Source organism: Triturus cristatus, chromosome 3_2 (genome assembly GCF_964204655.1).
Source record: "Triturus cristatus chromosome 3_2, aTriCri1.1, whole genome shotgun sequence".
NCBI classification, from domain to species: domain Eukaryota; kingdom Metazoa; phylum Chordata; class Amphibia; order Caudata; family Salamandridae; genus Triturus; species Triturus cristatus.
This window is the reverse complement of record NC_140584.1, coordinates 564,031,451-564,052,555: the sequence shown is the minus strand read 5'-3', so window position 1 is coordinate 564,052,555 and position 21,105 is coordinate 564,031,451. Positions and strand designations below refer to the sequence as shown.

Sequence of the window (21,105 nt, the reverse complement as noted above, 5' to 3'; positions counted from 1 at the left end):
AATTTTTAGATCCAAGAAGGTAATCGAATCTCGCTCTAATGTCATTGTGAACTTCAGGTATTCATCCCTGGTATTCAACCAAGTCAGGAACTCTTGTGCTGTATCGGCATCTCCTTTCCAGATAATAAAGATGTCGTCTATAAAGCGCTTCCATACCCCCAAGTTGGATTGGTACGGGTTTGTCTCGTTATAGATGAAGCACGTTTCAAAGTCATGAACGTAGAGGCACGCTACGCTCGGTGCGCAGGTCATGCCCATAGAAGTTCCATGGGTTTGTAGGAAGTACTCCCCTTCGAATTCAAAGTAGTTTCTGGTTAGGGCTAATCGTACACACTGGACAACGAATTCTATTGGTGTTATTGATGTCCAATTCTCCAATCTTAACAGTTTTTCTATCACAGTAAGGGAGGATTCTTGGGGGATACTAGTGTATAGTGCCTCCACATCTAGAGTCATCAAGTAGTCAGTGGTTGGATCAAACCTCAGTGGTTGGAGTTTCAACAGAATATCTTGTGTGTCTTTTAAGTAAGACGGCATTTTTTGTACCATTGGTCTTAGGAAATGGTCGGCAAATTTAGAGAGTGGTTCTAGTGCCGAACCGATGCCTGATACGATCGGTCTACCTGGTGGTGGATGTATATTCTTGTGTACTTTAGGGAGAATATAAAAGTATGGTGTCTTCGGATCCTTTTCTTTTAGAAAATTCTCCTCTGCGGTGGTGATCCATCCTTCTTCTACTGCTTTCGATACCATCTCGTGTATTTCTAGTTTCAAGTTCCCAGTTGGATCTCTTTGCAGTCGTGAATAATTCCGAGGGTCATCGAGTAGTTTCAGGCATTCGTTCTTATACATTTCGATAGGTAGGATCACTGTTGCTCCTCCCTTATCTGCTGGTTTGATTATGACGTCCTGCATCTTCTCAAATTCAGCCAATGTACGCCGTTCAATAGATGTAAAATTATTGAACGTTTTGTTGTTCTTGCCTTTTAGTTGATCAACTTCCAATGTTACTGCCTTTTCAAAGGCTAGTAATGCTGGTGGCATAGTATGGTTTGGAGGGATGAATTCAGATTTCTTCCTGAGGCCCGTGTTTTTGTCTGTGGTGTCGACCAATTCCTCTGGTCCCTCTGTTTCCATAAAGAACACAGATAGTCGAAGTCTACGGAAAAATTCGGCAAGTTCAATTCTTAGGTCAAAAAGATTTGACCTATTCATCGGAACAAAACCAAGTCCTTTCTTTAGAACTTCTCCTCTCCGATTTCCTCCTCCTCGTGTTCGGCCTCTCCCTAAAAAAGGCTGTTGATAGGGTTGCCATTGGTATCCAAATTGTGGTGGTTGAAAAGGTGCTTGCATGAAGGGGTTCCATCCAAACGGTGGTTGTTGATGTATGCCAAATTGTTGGTATATTCCCCTGTTCCTTCTTGAACGGTTACCTCTTCGTCTATAGTTGCCTTTCTGGACATCAGATGATGAATCACTGGAGTAATTCCTAGAGCCTGTACTGTCTGTGTCAGAAAAATCTGATTTGTCCTTTTCAGTTGGTGTATAATCCTCTTTCGAGTATCGAAATACATTCTCAAACTTGAATTTTTTTAAATCTTTTTGAAATTTAGTGATTTTGGCTTGAGTGAGATATTCTTTGTATTCATTTATTACTTTGTTATTTTCATCTAATTTCTTCTTAAATTGTGCAATTGTGATTTGGGTTTTTAGTCCATTTTCCAATGTTTTTATTTCAATGAGAAGAGCGTCTGAAAGTCTTTTTGCAGTCTTAATGATTAAGACGAGCCAATCCCTACTGCACTTCCATGCAATCAAAGACCAGCTACGTCTAAATTCGGGGTCATTGAGGAATATTCGTGGGGAGTTTGCCACAATCAGACCGTTGGGTGCTATGTTGCCCCTCAAATATTCGGTCATGATTGCCCCCATGCAGCAAGGTTTTGAGTTGGGTACATTTTAATTTGGTTAAGGAATCCCAGTCACCATTGTTTTGGCTTACATACGTCAGTGTAGTGTCAGAGATCAATGATGGCATGGCTAAAATGGATGATATTTCATCCTCATCATAGGCTAATCCTTCCGCCATTATGACTGGATGTTTACAAACCCGAAGGGTGATATACAGACCCTCGGCTTTTTATTATAAGTCCACCTGAAACTCACTTTGTTTGGTGTCCTTGCACCCCTCTTGGGAATCGTATTTGTGAAGCTCTCAGGGCTATAGAGGCCCCTCTAAACTCATTATTCACACATAGAGAGTGAGAGAATAAACAACATAGTTGCGTTCTCCCGGATAAACTTTTTTTTTTTTTCACAATCAGCAACTACTGTTAGACTGGTAGAACAACCCACTCTAAGGATGTATTAGGATATTATTCAGCTACCTACTTATCAGGTGGAATATCAAAGATATTGAAGTAAAAGCCTCACTCACATAATAGTGACATGCTTCATCATAGGCAAATACTCCACACCCAGAGAAGATGGTACTCTCTGGGCGGACTCAACCAAAGATGTTATGGGAGTACTTAGATAAATGAATGACTGGTTAAGCAGGGAACCAGATTAAGTTAAAAATACCTATGAGTATACCCCTCCTGAATCCTTTATTCTAGGGTACTCATGGTATCAATAAAAACTGTATTTTGGGGTTGTTTTGAACTTAATTATGTTCAAATGTACCCTCAATTGATTGCCAACATGTTTCGGCCCATATAGGTAGCCCGATCGGGTCTGTGGGCCTTCGTCAGGGCGTTATGTTTCTGTGCCTTATTCTTAAGGTCCCTGCCGTGTAACAGTGCATGTACTACATGCAACCCAAACCGTGAGGCCTAATGCACTCACCTGTCCGTATTTTTACTCCAACTTCAGTAGATTTTCTAATGGGAAAGGGGAAAGACAATTGATATATTTCCTAAAGTACACAAGAATATACATCCACCACCAGGTAGACCGATCGTATCAGGCATCGGTTCGGCACTAGAACCACTCTCTAAATTTGCCGACCATTTCCTAAGACCAATGGTACAAAAAATGCCGTCTTACTTAAAAGACACACAAGATATTCTGTTGAAACTCCAACCACTGAGGTTTGATCCAACCACTGACTACTTGATGACTCTAGATGTGGAGGCACTATACACTAGTATCCCCCAAGAAGCCTCCCTTACAGTGATAGAAAAACTATTAAGATTGGAGAATTGGACATCAATAACACCAATAGAATTAGTTGTCCAGTGTGTACGATTAGCCCTAACCAGAAACTACTTTGAATTTGAAGGGGAGTACTTCCTACAAACCCATGGAACTTCTATGGGCATGACCTGCGCACCGAGCGTAGCGTGCCTCTACGTTCATGACTTTGAAACGTGCTTCATCTATAACGAGACAAACCCGTACCAATCCAACTTGGGGGTATGGAAGCGCTTTATAGACGACATTTTTATTATCTGGAAAGGAGATGCCGATACAGCACAAGAGTTCCTGACTTGGTTGAATACCAGGGATGAATACCTGAAGTTCAAAATGACTTTAGAGAGAGATTCGATTACCTTCTTGGATCTAAAAATTTGGCCAGCTGAAGGGACACTAAAAACAGAAGTGTTCTATAAACCTACTGATGCCAACAATTTACTCAGGTACGATAGCTTCCACCCCAAAGCCTTAAGAGACAACTTGCCAGTCGGCCAATTCCTAAGATTGAGAAGGAATTGTACTGACAAGGGAAAATACGAAATTCATGGTGAGAAGCTAACACAGAAATTGAAGACCAAATCTTACCCGACAAAATTGATAAAACAAGCATATAAAAGGGCTAAGAATAGCAATCGAGAACGACTGTTGGAAACCACAAAGAAACCTGATAACAAAAGAATGGTCTGTGTCACTACCTACGGAACAGATTCCAATAAAGTAAAAAGCATTGTTTTACGACATTGGTGAACATTAAATTCAGGCGGTTTGAGACTGGAAAAACCGTTGTTCGCATTTAAGAGAGGAAAATCAATCAAGGACTCCGTCATCCACACTCGTCCTAAAAAGAAACTTGGCAAAACAGGCCAACAAAACACACTATGGAATCTACCAGAGGTAGTCGGACACTTCCCATGTGGATCGTGCAGTGTATGCAGATTAACGACACCTAGCAAAGTGATCGAAGTGGGATTGAGAACCCCTTGGGTACAACGATTCTTTAGCAACTGCAATAGCCACAATGTAGTCTATCTAATAACATGTACCTGCAAGAAGATATACATTGGCATGACCACACGAAAAGTGAAGACTAGAATCAATGAACATCGTAGCACATTCAGGTGTGGAAAAACAATTACCAAAATGATGCGGCACTTTCAAACGCAGAAACACAATGAGAACGACTTCACTTGGACGGTGATTGAAAAACTACCGGACAGTTGTAATGAAAGACAACTATTAAAACTAGAGCAGAGATGGATTTATCGGTTGTCAAGTACCACGTTAGGTCTCAACGAAGAAATCCCGTGGTATTCCATGACCTAACCTGAATACAACAAGATTTACCCCCATACTCCAGTCAGTGCAAATATAAAATCCTGAAAACACGGAGTTTATCAAATATACACTAACATTGAGCTCAAGCCAACTCTAAAATGCCATTTGAATACCAGTCTTTCACAACTAAAGGAATGGAAAGTGTGGTAGACGATAACAGGCTGACCAAATTAGGATGCTTAAAAACTAAGAGTCGTGTACGAACGCACCCGCTACTAATAACAGAACGCATACAGTTCACGAGTATGGGTTCTTATATACAGTAGCTTTGACAACAGACTTAATGGTTTTAAATGGTAGCCAACAGATGACTAGTATTGAAAGTCGTTTAAAATATGCACAGTCAGGAGAGATTGAAGTAAAATTGTTTTTTTGTATACTCTGGTCGTGCAAACAGGACTTTGTGTATACGACTCTCTAGCACAGACGAATAGATCGCAAAAAAAGTGAACCAACCGCCCTTATTTCACATTGGGATACTACTAGTCATTGGCTTAACTTACACGAGTATTAGGGTATAAGATTGACAAATTCTGGTGCAAGTGAAAAATTAAATAAAAAAGTAAACGAATACGAGGGGACAAGAACACCCATAACAGTATTGAACTGAACTACACTACCCAGAAATCCTATGCCTCAACTTCACATACGTCATTTAACAACCCAGCATCCCTTTCTCTAATCATAGAGAACACGCGTAATGGGATAGAACAACCCATTAACGAGAAGGAACTGCCCTACTTAAGAGAGACGGCAATTCCACAAACGTCTCCGACGGCAGACGATGTGTTCGATGAGGTGTAACGGCGGTGCGGTATCCTTGATGAAGTAAGTTGAATGAGGGCTTCACTCACCACGCAGGATGAGAGAGAACGAGATTAGACACTCTGCATACAGCGTAGACATAGACGAATGCCCTGATTGCGATAGATCACACAATGCGTTTCTTTTGCTTTTCGTCTTACCCACAGTAGAGTAACAAACTTGAGGAGTACTCGAGCACACAAGGGTTTCCGCTGTACAAATGCAACTTTGAGGCAGTGGTTTCTTCAGTAAATAACGCACCCAGGAGGGACTTGATTCGGAGTATTAAGGGATAGTACTAACCGTTATTTGTGAAATACAGCAGACTAACATACAGGGTTAAGAGTGTGAAGCATATGTCATGGGCTAAGTGCTATGGGATATAGACAGAGCACAAATCAAGTATCACCATGTATGTTTGAATAGAAGGTGCTACACGTATATAAATTAAGGCAAAAAGAGTTCCCAGATACAGTTGTTGGTGCTGAACGAACACTACATTTTTGTCTTTAGTGTTTGACTACAGGACAGCACCCTAACACATGAGAGCTGCATGATGCTAGTAGGCATCAATCAGTAGGTGAGCTTCTGTAGGATTTCTTTGGATTAATAAATTTTTTTTAAACTCTTCCCACACCAAAAATCCTTTCCCACAACAAAAAATAACACGCTAAGGAAATGGCTTTGGATAATATAGACTGGTATGATGAGTGGCTTACACAAATATATAGGCACGGCCTTTTCACTTACAGACAACGTCCCTTTGAGTGTGAGCACGTCATGTGGTGGCTTTTTTGCAGTGTAATGGCATTTTTTAAGATGGTTTGATTAGTGTAGTCCACTAAGCCCTAATTAGTGAGCACATAGTCAGGTGGTGCACCAACACTCCAACCGTAGTTCAGCGAATATGAGCACGAGATGGGCCACAGACAGTATCATTATTGTACTTATAGGAAATATATCAAATTGTCTTTCCCCTTTCCCATTAGAAAATCTACTGAAGTTGGAGTAAAAATACGGACAGGTGAGTGCATTAGGCCTCACGGTTTGGGTTGCATGTAGTACATGCACTGTTACACGGCAGGGACCTTAAGAATAGGGCACAGAAACATAACGCCCTGACGAAGGCCCACAGACCCGATCGGGCTACCTATATGGGCCGAAACATGTTGGCAATCAATTGAGGGTACATTTGAACATAATTAAGTTCAAAACAACCCCAAAATACAGTTTTTATTGATACCATGAGTACCCTAGAATAAAGGATTCAGGAGGGGTATACTCATAGGTATTTTTAACTTAATCTGGTTCCCTGCTTAACCAGTCATTCATTTATCTAAGCACTCCCATAACATCTTTGGTTGAGTCCGCCCAGAGAGTACCATCTTCTCTGGGTGTGGAGTATTTGCCTATGATGAAGCATGTCACTATTATGTGAGTGAGGCTTTTACTTCAATATCTTTGATATTCCACCTGATAAGTAGGTAGCTGAATAATATCCTAATACATCCTTAGAGTGGGTTGTTCTACCAGTCTAACAGTAGTTGCTGATTGTGGAAAAAAAAAAAAGTTTATCCGGGAGAACGCAACTATGTTGTTTATTCTCTCACTCTCTATGTGTGAATAATGGTCCTTCCACTTGTCTGGTCTTTTAGTTTTACCTGATCGTTGGCATCCCCTTCTGGTCCGTTGGTTTCTTGTGAGTTTCCATGAAGCCGCTTGGCTTTGGTATGTGCTCACTTTGTTATTCATGTGGCGAAGAAGACTTACGAGGAGGTAATGCGCCGATTACTTGCAGGTAATCTTCATTACTCCGAGTATAGTCTTCCTTGTCACATTAGTTACCATCCCTCCCTCCCTGTCTGGCTATCAGCTTCATGTTTGTGCTTGGTAGTTTCAGGCTGAAGGGTTGGGCCGGCCTGCCTGCCTCTTATAGAGATCAAGTGTGTAATGGGTCGGCCATATTGGGAAAGGATGGGAGGCTAACTTTTTTGCTTTGGAGGGTTCTGGTGTGGAGCTGAAGCTCACTTTGTTATTCATGTGGCTAGGAAGACTATACTCAGAATAATGAAGATTACCGGTAAGTAATCCGGGCAATAACCCCAGTAGTACCAGCCATATCATTGAATAATGAAAACACGTGTTACACAGCTCGGTGGTAGATGTATTCTAAATATTAAAGTTGGACATATTGAGTGAGAAGTGCATGTTAACATGCTGTCTTTATTAACTACAATTAAACTACTCCTTATTTCAGCACACGTTTAACATGATTAAAATGATAGCTACAGCCATTACAACAGCTGCACGTACACAAAAGTACTCTCCTTGAAGCCCTGGTGCTTCTCAAGGTGTGCATGCATTCTGTATTATTCTGTCCGCATGGGGAGTCAGACACATGCGTGCAAACCAGTGAAAAGTCCTCACTCTGGTTACCAATTGTGTTCACATAAAGGATACCACGTTTGTTTAAACTGTTTGGGACACATTTACAAAGCCATTTCCAGGTCATAAACCCTACAATTCGCAAAATTAGAGGGTTTTGCTATTTAGTAAAGACTTGTTGAAGCACAGAATGGGTTTAGTAACACCCTCCCCATTCGCCTGCGGCAGACCGAAGACCTTCTGACCTTCAGAAGACTCCTCAAGACCTGGCACTTCGAACAGTAGCAGCTCCTCCCCCCCCCCCCCCCCCCCCAGCGCCTTGAGACCCTCGCGGGTATGTAGTGCGCTTTACAAATGCCATGATTGATTGATTGATTGATACCCTATCACAATTTAGAAGGGTGTGTTTAGGGAAAGCCTTCCAAATTGCAGTTTGGTATCTGATGTATCAGTGGCTTGGAACCGCAGTTCCAGTCACAATACCAGTTACTGATACCACAAATGAGGTTGTAACTCATTCGTAACAGGGACTCCTTGTAATTTGTGAACTCTAAACAAAAGTTTGTTGGGTACCATTACCTGCTCTCAAATAAACTTTTTCTTATAAGGTAAACTTTTCTTTTAAAACACAGTCCTATTTCCTTTAAGGAAAACAAGCCAGATAAAAAACAAAAAAAGGTTCTTTAAACGTGGTCACAGGCATAGTAGTCTGCTGATCTTAGCAGACTACCGTCCCTGTGATGGCCTCCTTCAAACTGATTCTCAGTTTGTGATCTGTTGAATTAATGTTCATGAGGTAGGTCAGATTGTGACCCACTCAGAATAGTAATGCTACAAGCCAACCTATTAGTACATAAATCAGTTTGCAAAATCAGAATCGATTTGCGAAAAACAGTGTTAAATTTGCAACCAGTTTTTGTGAATCAATTATTAGTAGATCTCTCCCGCTCTGTGTTGTGAAGGACACCCTTGTTGTCCCATGCCTGAGCCTGTTGGACATGGGTAAACTGAAGAATTACTCTGCTGCTTTGGTTGTGAGGTCTGTGTAGCCTGATGGATTGGTTTGCTGTCTGAAATGAGAGCTTATAATATATGTGTCACTTGTAAATTAGCTGTGCTTTAAAAGGTGTGAGCAGGGAACATCTCTATAACCTCAGGTATAGCTCTTCTGTGTAAAGCCTGAATATCTAAGATCTTTGTAACGTGAGAGTAGCTCTGCTGTCATAGGCTTACAGGCTTGAGCTGGCAAATAATCTCTGATTTGTGGGATTTTTTTTCTGCCAGAAGGGAAAGATCTCTTTTACCCAAGAAATTACAATGCTGTCACTGGTTTTCGTTTGGAAGGTCCACGTAGCCTCAGCAGCCCACTGCTGTCAGAGGCCTGAGCCTTTAAAATCAGTGCAAGCTGAAGGGCAGCTGTGCTGTCATAACCCAGAGTCATAAAGAGTCAATAGGATCTGCGTAGAATCTCTTGACAGACGCATAAGTCTGTCATACCTCTGTAACCCGAATGATAGTTAAGGCGTCATGAGTGTAGCCACCATTATCTGCGTAAGGGAGAGATGGCGTCAGATTCTTACACCTATAAGTATAACCTAGTGCATTTGTTTGCTATCTGAAGCCTGAACATGTGAACATCTGTGCAACATGAGTTACTGCCCCAAGCTGTGCTATCTCTGTAATCTGGTAGTCTGCTCTGAGGTCTAAAGCTATAGGATCTATCTCTGTCGCCTGAGAGATTGCTGTGCGATCCTGTAAGCATTTTAGGGTTATGTTCCCCTCTGAAGTCTAAGCGTATGTTAAGATCCAGGTAACCCGAAGGACAGCTGTGCTACTGAAAGCTTGCCTATGTAGGATTTATGTAACTTCGGCAGTCGCATTTTCCTAAATCAAACCCAGTCTGTTCTAAAATCAGAGCATCTGAGCCTAAAATGGGAGCATAGTATCGAGTATGTTTGTAAACTGTATACAGATTAATTAAAAAAATCCCGAAAAGTTTAATTTAACTAACAATGAACTGAAATGAATTAAAATGAATCTTGAAATAGTCACAATCCCTTCTTCTGTCTCTTGATCTGCGTTTGTCACATTTTATGCCAATGGATTATGCACATTGGGTTCTGCATGGGGTGATGCAGATGGGGGATTCCACCACTTAAACTTACGTGTTTGATGTTTTGTCCGTGTCTGAAGGAGACGCAGAACCATGCAGCCCTCACCCGTGGGGCTAGCCAGGGCTCCACACACTAAATACAAGGAAGGAAAATCTATCCTTCCTCTCCCCAAAGATAGTTATAGAGGGGGCAAGTCGGGCCATGAGAACCCTACGCCCGGTGCCACTTTACCTGCTGCACTGTTGACAGCCCTCGCTGTCAGCAAGATCTAAACCTCCAGCAGGAAAGTAATAACCAGGAAACAGGTCTGAAACAGTTAACTACTAAGCATTTCCGCTTTGTGAGATTTTGCATAACTGCTCTCTCCTCCTTCCTTAATAAACATGCTAATGACTACTGACAATTACTCAAAGCTGTCAGGGAAATGAGGTACAAACCGGAGGCTGCAGACATGAAGCACACACCAGGAGACGCATCCTTCATATCACATTACAGAAGATATTAAGTCAGTATGTCACTCTGTCACTTGCTATCTACCCGGGTACTTTTATTGAAATTCGAACATATGAGTTAGCTCGGGCGCCTTCCTCTAGAGAGTTGAAGGAACTCTGATGAGGTCCTGGAAGCAAATATGTGCTGAATCAGAGTTTCAGCGAAGCCTTGTGGCTGGTAGAATTTTTTATTTTCGCATTTATATTTCACTGGAACCATGGATCGGACGGGTGTGATGAATTTTTTTAATCGCTATTTGCACTACCTGATAAATGCAAACACAAAACATTTGCCCCAAGTGAAAGGCCAATTTAGACATTTTGAACTGGTCGTTTCAAACGTTGGTACACAGCTGCCCCAACATCAGTGCAGTTTATGTAATCTGAAAACGTCGGTGCAAAATCTGCCACCAGGAGGAGGAAGAAGTTGTGCGAGTAAGGGTTATGAAAAGAGTGAATCAGAGCTTTCCTAGATCAGAAAAGTCACATAGCATAAGGCCAGAAAAAGAGCCCATCTTCAAGAAGCAACATTATACTTTTTCCTGCAGTGCTGAAAATCCCTGCAGCATTCCTGGGTGCAGTTCTAATGCTACTTGAGGACACAGATAGTCCAGCACCTAATCAAGATAGAAAGCATAATAATGGTCACAGACAGATTGTACTGTAAGTGAAGTAGCCAAGGTCTCCTGACAGGACTGGCCTAAACCGTTTGTGACTGAGCCTAACGCGGGGATTTCTCTGCAAACCAAACATGTTTTCAGGAGGTACTGTTCGTTGTCTTGGCCCTGACAAAATATTACTGAGAAGGAGGTATATGGTACGTATAATAACATCTTTATAAAACGGTTTCTGTTGTAAAAAAAAAAAAAGAAATAGAAACATTGTCTAACAGACATTTGCTAAAGGGCTTCAGTCAGTGCCCCCCAGAATAGCTGTACATATGTTAAACATTTAATCTCCGTTTGCTCAGTTGTCAAAAACATAAACATTTAAAAGATGCAATGTAAAGCAGTGTAGTGGCTCCTCCATTAGTTTTGATTTAATCTACTAAAATTATAAATTGTTTGTTTCTAGGTCTAGCATGACAGTTGTCCCCTTATTTTATGTGATCATAAAAAAACTGTAATAAGTACTACTGAGAGATGGGCTTGGAATCCACCCACATATTGATTGCTCTGAATACAATATGTGTTTGAGCATCAGTTATATGCTTCTACTGGATAAAGAGTGCTTGCTTTGCACTTCTACAAGCTGGGTGTTGCTACACCATCTAGTTTTACTTACTCCTTTATGCATTGTGTGGTGTAAAGCATGCATTTAGTCAGTAAAAATTAATTCTCAATCCCATTAACTATTCAAATCCATTCATATACTCACAATACAAGAAACGTGGCACTTTCTTTAATTTAATTTGGTGCATATAGTGTTGTGGCTTGCTGCAGGCTTATGGTAGCGTGATGATAGGGATGGTGTTGGCACCAGGCAAACTTGATGCAAATTCGAGACTCCACTGTGTCTAATTGGATGGCTCTTGATATCGAACTGAGGCTTTAAATCATCAGTTCAACAATATATCAGTAACAGTGAAGCATATTTTCCCCATAGCATAGACAAAGAATACATCTGTAAACCATGAAGGTTTATTAACAAATTAGTAAAGTTACAATTTCAAATCAAATCAGTTTAGCTCAAAATCGATTTATAATATTCTCTGGTCACACAAAAAATGCAGGTGCTGAGTTGTTGTATCAACAGCTCTTTATTCCAATATTCAGTTCCGCCCTTATACTGGGACTTTCCATGTGCCAACACATGTTTCGTGTATATGCTGTAGCCGTAACAGCAGACTGTTAAATAAAATATAAAATATGAAACCAATATAGGGAGGAAACTCTGGCTTATTATAGTCCCGCCACCAGGGTCGAGACCCAAAAGGCACCTGACGTGATTGAAGTACGAGCCTCATGTGCATGGCCAAGAGTTGGCCTAATTGATATAGCAAGAAAAATTCAAAGTAGCGTTTTCTTTGAGTTCCAGAGGTTAGGTGGGATTTTACAAAAGTAATCTGAGAGAGTGAAAAGCGAAGGGTGCACACAATATATAGTATAAGCAGTGGGATCATCATTGTAGACCAATCATCTCAGCGGGTGGGTTCAAGTACATGCTTTATTAGTTTCCCCAAGCCACCATCTGACAGAGTATCAGTGGGGCAGAGCATCTGTCAGAATATGTGAACATATTATTGCAGCCAGATTAGAGAGGCTACACTATCGATACTGAGTCAACAAGATCTCAAAATATCTTTAACGCACATACATAACGTATTAATAAAGATGAAGAAAGAAAAGGCTAACACTACATGCATAAAAAAGACCGGTACATCATTGATTATTCACAAAATGGCTGATTAATCCACAACAGATTGTAAAGGGTTTCCATCAAATTAGACTCAATGTTCAGTCATATCATTTGGCCAAACCCATGTGCAAATGAAGAAAAAATAGTGCAACGAACAAAGAAGTGATTTAAAATAGGATGGAATGTCCTCCTTTTAAAAGAAGACAGTGACAATTATCTGTCTACATAATGGCCCTTATGTAGACAGATAATTGTCACTGTCTTCTTTTGCACTGTTCTATTTTTTAATTAGGAGGTGTGTCCAGTCCGCAGAATAAAGTATTTAAAAGGAGGACATTCCATCCTATTTTAAATCACTTCTTTGTTCGTTGCACTATTTTTTCTATCTTTACCATTAAAAGATCAGTCATTATGGACAGTTTGTGTATTTGGTGGATCAAATCCTGATACAACAATAAGGTGCGGAGCTGAGTGTCCCACTGATCAGGGGACCAGCTTCATTTGCACATGGGTTTGGCCAAATGATATGACTGATCATTGAGTCTAATTTGATGGAAACCCTTTACAATCTGTTGTGGATTAATCAGCCATTTTGTGAATAATCAATGATGTACCGGTCTTTTTTATGCATGTAGTGTTAGCCTTTTCTTTCTTCATCTTTATTAATACGTTATGTATGTACGTTAAAGATATTTTGAGATCTTGTTGACTCAGTATCGATAGTGTAGCCTCTCTAATCTGGCTGTTAGACCCCCTGTATTTCGTGTGTTATACATTCAGTTGGTGCTGGGGATAAAATCAGGTGTGGGTCTTTAAAATATATATCCCTTGGACCCCATTTTAAATGGTCTGTTTACTCTAACATATTATTGCAACCATTAGTTTCCAAGTTACCCTCCTTCATCAGGAATACAAAACATGTTCTCAATATGTTGAGTGATATAGACTGGAAGGAAGACATGATTCTGGTGACTCTGGATGTGGTACCACTTTACATAGACATATTGGAGGAATCTGGAGTACTGGCTATCACAAATTATCTGAATAAAAGACCGGCAGACCTATTATCACATACTGAGAGGATCTTGAAAATGATTTGTTTAATTTTGAATAACAACACCTTCCTATTTAAGAGCAAGTGGTACCAACAGATCAGCGGCACTGCGATCAGTCCTCCTCAAACCAATCTTTTTATGGGTTGGTTTGAGGAGGAGCAGATCTGGGGCCCCATAGGATCACATTGGAAAGAATGCCTGCATTATTGTGACAGATACATTGATGAAATCCTGCTGATCTGGACTGACCCTACAGAAGAACTGCTTGCCTTCAAGCACTACTTGGATAATAATAGGTGAAATATGTCTTTTACATTAAATTTCGACCACCACAAGATTCAGTTCTTAGATGCGGAACTTTACGTACATGAACACCAACCATTGAGTAGAATGTTCAGAAAAGAAACATTGTGTAATGCAGTACTGCATGCTGATAGTGCTCACTTTAGTCACCAGCTTAAAGCAATGCCATATGAGAAATGGTCAGAGCGAGAAGCAATTGTATCTGTGATAGAGAATATATCAGGAATTTGGATGGCGTTAAACACAGATTTCAGACTAGAGGGTACAATACCAACACCATCAATAGAGCTTACAATAGGGCACTAAAACTGGACAGGCAAAACACTTTAAAGGACAACATATCCAAGAAAGATAAATACATGGAGACCGTCAGACCCATTATGGCATATGGAAAGAACACTGCCCAAATCAGAAAAGTACTTGACCGCCCTTGCCACCTATTACAAGAAGATAGGAGCGTTATACCACACATCACGAGACACTCGAATATTACCTTTCAAAAGGGTAGAACATTAGGAAGTCTACTATGCCCTAGTTACTCACATACTAAAACACACGGGAACTGGCTTATGTCACACAAAAAGGGTTCCTACAGATGTGATCTCTGTACCATGTGCAGATTAGCCAAGGAAACAATGTCCTTCGAATACAATCAGAGCACAGTATATCAAATCAAACACAATATTACATGTACCACATGCTATGCGGTTTAAGTACTGGTTTGCGAGTGTGGCAAAATATATGTGGGTAGCACTCCGAGGATGCTAAAAGAAAGAATCATGGAACATTTTCGAGCTATGAAACAAGGAGATTCCAGATAGCCCTTCGCTTTACATACTCTTACTTGCACACAACAGTGCCACCACAGGACCTTTAAGTTCCATGGCTTGGACATGGTCAAACCAAATGTGCGAGGTGGCAATAGAGAATGAAGATTAAAACAACAAGAAGCATTTTGGATTATGCATCCTAGAGCAGTTGAAATGGGTCTTAATATCGACCAGAAATTGCACTACTTTTCAGTGGATTAGGACATTGGTATGTGAAGAATTGCATTATGGATATGTAATGTACCCACAATTTTGACTGTACACAATGGACAACTGCTGAACCACCCTTATTACGTATGACTTCTCTGTATTAGCGGAATCTGGCTTTAGGCTGAATATGCATGAAAACATTATATATCCTATGTGTAGTACTTTCAGAAAACTAGGATATTGGTATGTGAGCTAATAAATTGACTGGACATGAAATGTACCAGTAATTTGTTCTGCATATGATGGGAAAACAGTTTTGTCTTGTTGACTCACGATATCTACATGTCGGCAGGACCTGGTACATGGCTGACCATGTACAAGCACGTTGTATTTATCATCCAATATTGATGGAAAATTGTGCTGTCTCTATATGCCTGTTATATGACTAATATATGGATATGATGTTAGTATTAGGTTTGAACCATGCAACTAGGATATATAGCACAGGTTACCCTGTATGAGCAACCATAGTATGATACAGAACTGATATGTGTTGATACAGACAATATTGAATACTGACTGAACCGCCTCTTATCTCACTTTCTTATAACTCACCTATCACCGGGCAGGCACTGTTCCGTCTATTGCTCCATACCACTCACATGACACATACACTTATGATCGAAACAATGACCGACTTTAGTGTGTAGTCCTGAAATTATTTTTTGACTATGTGACCTAGTGTTACACTATAATGAAAAAATGAGCACTTACAGTTTCTCATATTCTTATTGGACGTTGGAGTACAACAATCCCATCTATGTCATACTACGAGTTGAGTGACGTTTCTTGAACAGTGGTGTTACATACACCGCCATACAGAGGTTTCGCCTTCATATTATTTGGAGGATATTTACATGCTTTTAATTATCTGAACAACAACATAACTGACATGTCCTTACTAGGTACGATACATAGGCAAATATTGGCAACTAATATTTCAACATGGGTGCGACTATTTGCAGGCCTTCTATGGGATATAGAATCGTGAATTGTCCTTCCTTGATCTCTTATACAGATACATAGGATTTTTAAACTGGCGCGCACGCAGCACGCCACAGACCTATTACTCGGCAGGATCGCCGTCCTTACAAGTAAGTGTTGGCACATGTTGGTTAAGTAGCTAGGGCCCTCCGGCATGGGATAGCAAGAGGGACTGATATTTTCTGGTCGTATTCAGATATAGTTAGCTTAATATGTACGATTTTGCATATGATCAGTCAGAAACACTGACATCACTGCATCATTTCACATGACACACAGAACGCGACTCGTATCCAATGTAATACTGATATTATATGACGCGTTCTATCCTTCCCTTGCAAACTTAGAGAGCTTTCTCTCATTTCTAGACCTGATTTATCTGATAGTTTGTGGGACCACCTCCTTATGACCAACTGCTGGGACGGGCAAACTTGGGGGCATATTATCAAGGACGCCGTTAAAATTATCGCCGGTTTAACGGCAGAAAATGGGCTTGATAATATGCCCTGGAGCATTCCAATAGAAGCCCATGTTCACACCAGAACATGGACTTCTGTTGGAATTCTCTACCTGTTATTTGTGAAGCACTACATTTGGCTCTCCCAGGAAACCAAATACCCTGGTCACCTAATTTGTCTTCATGATACACTTTGGGGGACACTAAAGCTAAGTAGGAGAGCCCAAACCAATTGGCAGAAAGCTTGAAATAAGTATTCTTTCCATACACATATTAATGACCGGGTCATTTCCAGTAAATATCTGATGAGTGTAACCTAAAAACTCCAATCTATGCAGCATTCACTCCAATCCATCATATGGGAATTAAAACCATTCTCCTTTCTCCTCGTGAAACATATTTTTCCATGCTGTATCAATATAGATTCAATTTAGGCTGTGTTCCAAGTGTTCGATATTTCTCCTCTTCCTTTCCCCACATGCTTTGTGAATCATCTATCCTCTCCTTTGTTTGCCTTCAAAGCAATTGCTTCCCTTCAGTCTTCAAATCATCAATAAAAACATTTTCAACCTTACTCAACTTACAGTTCAAATGTTTGCCGATGGGCTCAAGCTGTTTCAATTTTGATATATAAATGGCCAGATTTTCCATCTAAGCCTGCCATCCTTCTAGCTGAATCCTTAGAGACAGGTTAAGATTCTGCTGGTCCATTTTTAACTATCTTCATCTGTTGTGGTTCCAATCTGGTACATATCTATGACCTCTTTAATCTAATCTCCATCTAAAAGAACACTATGTTTATTTACAAGCATTCGATTTCCGTAGCTGACCGGACGAGTGTTAACAATTTTGATATATAAATAGCCAGATTTTCCATCTAAGCCTGCCATCCTTCTAGCTGAATCCTTAGATACAGGTTACTTTCCCACATATTGGTAGAGCATGTTTCGAACTCAAGTCTGTCTCACTTGAACTGCTGTGGTCGCGTTTTACAATCGAGTGCACATTAAGCGCTTTTGAGATTATGCACCTCTTTATTGCCGGTTTATTGGTGAACCGCTTCTTCTGGTCTATGAACTGACCACATAACTCTTTACCCCGTTTAACTCGGATCATTACTTAGTTTCATTACGTTTGAGCTCGGATCACGTGCTCTCTGATGTCACGGCTCCAGCGTCCCCTGAGTGGTTGATCTCTTTGATTTAAAAGACCCATCAACACACCCGCTTTTCGCGCGGTTTCTTGCCGTGGTAACTTTTCATCCGAAAGGACGCTTCTCTTACGACGTACCGGCTTGGCACATCACGAATACTTACACAAGGTAAAGATCAGACATAGGATTTTTTCCCGTTTTGGTACCCCATGTGGGTCTGTACACGTCTTTAATTACTTTTTTAATAAAAAAACAGCTTTGTCGGCCATTCACCCATTAGTTATGGTGTTTTACTATATCATTTTCTATGTTTTTTCCATTCATTCCAGTAACATCGCCACGTTAAGATTGACATATCCGCATTAGCGTGTGACCCCGGATACATTGTTTCCATTACCCCTGGTATTCAACAACGTGATCAGCTTGTATTTGACTATCGGACTACAGCTCCAAAGGTACGAGTGAAGCTTCTGATATTTGTTCTAAAGCCGTTAGTACTGAGCATGCTTCACGTTCATTTGAAAAACAGAAGCATTGTCGTCCTCATGTTTATCCTGTTTTATTCATCGTGCCGCTTTTATCATCTCTATTGAAAATGAGACGAGACCTAGAAACTCTTAATCAGGCAGTTACCTTGAACACACGAATACTTTAAGCTCTCCCTTGACGCTTTTTTGAGAAACTATGTTTCCAGACACAACTTATCATTGTGCCTTCACCAGCATGACTCGGTATACAAGGCACTACAGTCTCTAGATTTAAAATTTATTTTAGTTATGATTATTATCATATATGAGCTACTGGTTTCTGTATCATATATGAAATCAATTACTCAGGGCAGTTCTAATTTAAATATGTTTATTGGTTTACTTTTCTTTTAGTCTGAAATTATTAAAAGAATCGATCTACTTCCAAAACCAGAAACGTGGTTATTCTCTATCTGCTTTCACTGAACTTGGCGTTACCCTTCAATATTTGTTGCATCTCAACTTGCCAGGCAAGTATCTTTTGGCTATTTTTAAATTTGCAAATTATGTCAACTCTCTTACTTTAGCCACCAATAGATGTGTGTTACTTTATATTCATATCGTCCTATTTAGGACGCTGACAGCTTGGACTTTTCCAGTAATGATTCTGCGATGTCCTTTCTATGATACTGATGTACTTTAGGATTTAATTTAGGTGAGTGTTTAATCCATTATTATTCAGACCTTTTCCCCCCCCTTTTTTTCATCTTTTGTTTTTGCTTCTGTTTTGATGTTATCTCTACAGTTGTCACATGGCCCCCAGGCAGGGTCACTACTATTTATTTCCTGTTCCTTTATATTTATTTCATCGAGTGAGAAGTGGCATGAAATGTGCAGTTGCTTTTAATTATTCCTTTTTGACAATTCATGTTGTATTTTCTAAAAACAAATATTTTTTTGATCCATTAAATGGAAACCCAATTCGAGTTCTCGCTGGCTACACCATTGGTCCATAATTGAGCTATAAATAAATGTCATTTATCCATAAATTCTCTAACATGTATAACTGATGTATGAATTAGATTATTTAAAAAAATTTCTGTATAACTTTCAATTAGACATTATGACTTTTCATATATTCTTACAGGCCCCTTGGACAACAGAAACGCATAAAATTTACGCCCTGAAGAAGGTGGCACCCTTATTGTCGGGTGATTGCACCGAAACGCGCGTCGGCGTGTCTTTTTGTATTGTTTGGTTGTCTCCATCAATTCCAACAGTACATATTTATGCTTTTGAGGAAAGTACCTTTTGTGTGCAATATAAAAACAATTCTTTTTAATGTGGTGAAAATATATATGTAGTGTTTTGATTGGTTGTGTGAGGTTGAATGGTTTGTCTGATGAATATGAATGTGATATAATTGTTCATACACCCCTTTTACCTCTCTAATGGGGCCTTCTTTGGTTTTTGCATATATCCTTTCTAAAATCAACTACAGTTATATTTGTAGTATTTGTCTGTTGTAAATTATACCAATGAATTATACAAAATAAAAATAAAAGTATAATCTTTAATCAAACTTTCCTGTGTTCTCTCGTTCAAATGGTATAGCCGCCCGTGATTCGTTGGGTTATATATCAGTAAGATCTATTTGATCTATTATTATTTAGATAGGTAGAGCACAACTTTTGTGTTTGGTGTAGGCAGATAAGTGATCAACCAATCATAATTTTCATCAGCAAAAGGTAATGGCAACAGTGTGGCAAAATCGACAGAGGAGCACCTCCACAGGGTGATGTTCTTTGCAGTGAGAAAAACCTGCTCATACTTTGTAAGTCAGCTACTGATCCTGTGTCGGGTTTGTGTATGGGTAAGAAGGATTTATTTTCTACTGAATGGGGGGGAAATAACTGTAAGAGGGTATCCCATAACGATACCCTCACATTGCACAATGTTGACATCAACTAAAGCCACTTCCTTTAGGCATCCAGGTAATGCTACTGCTACAGGGTCAAGAGCGGCAGAAAAGTAGGCGACTGGTCATTTGGAATTTTCATGCATTTGAGTTAGTATTGACAGGGATAACCCTTCCTATCAGAACAATCTAGGATGAGCTGCTTCTCATAATCCAGCACGAAGGAGAGTTTTTCACATTAGTTGTCCCATGGTAACAAATATGACACATATTTATTCCCAGGAACATCCTAACTTCTCCCTGCGTTTTGGGAGGTTTCATTTGCAATATGGCAGAATTTCAATCTTGAGACACTTTTCTTATACCTTTCTCAGTGTGATGTTCTAGATACAGGACGTATTTCTGACTTTACTGTAGTTTAGTTAAAGACCGTCTCTGGTGAGAAATTATACTGGGTCGTTTAGGGGACTTAAGCTTTGTGCTTTACAATAACCTTTACAGGTTCAATGTCTTAATTCAGGCTGATGTCTTTGTTGGAGTAATCTCAGATTTCCTCTTTCACACAATCCTTTATTGGGTGGTAAGTCTTCTCTCTTGAAAAACAGGGTAAAGTCCAACAACTGGCTTCTGTGTGGTCAACTTAAAATCAGCATCCTCGTGTGTTTAAAGCTTGACACCATCCATTGTACAATAAAACACACTATTGAGTTTGCTTGAGAGATCTCTACCTAATAGGTTAACTGTGCTAGAAACACATATCACAAAGTGATGATCCTCCACAAAGGGACCTATTTTCACTTGAACTTTTACAGAAACAGGATTCACTATCTGTTTGTTTCCCACACCTACAACTTGGACTTGTTTTCTTGAGAAGTGTAGGTTTAGGACTTCCACTGTTGTTACAGTGGAATGGGTAGCACCTGCGTTGAGTAAAAAGGACACAGAGTGGCCATTCATCTCTCCATCTACGCATTGGCCACTCTAGTCTACCTCAAAGACTGTCCCAAGTATGAAATCTTCCTCCCCTCCCAGATACCATTGTT

At 40.1% G+C, this 21,105-nt stretch overlaps 1 long non-coding RNA gene across 1 annotated transcript; it reads left to right on the top strand.

The window, feature by feature from the left end:
* Positions 1-17,728: 17,728 nt before the first annotated feature.
* LOC146857701 (uncharacterized) lies at positions 17,729-19,726 on the top strand. The gene is made up of 5 exons (XR_014979603.1): positions 17,729-17,845; positions 18,007-18,132; positions 18,559-18,674; positions 18,778-18,859; positions 19,292-19,726. It is a non-coding gene; the product is annotated as an uncharacterized LOC146857701 (long non-coding RNA).
* Positions 19,727-21,105: the final 1,379 nt, after the last annotated feature.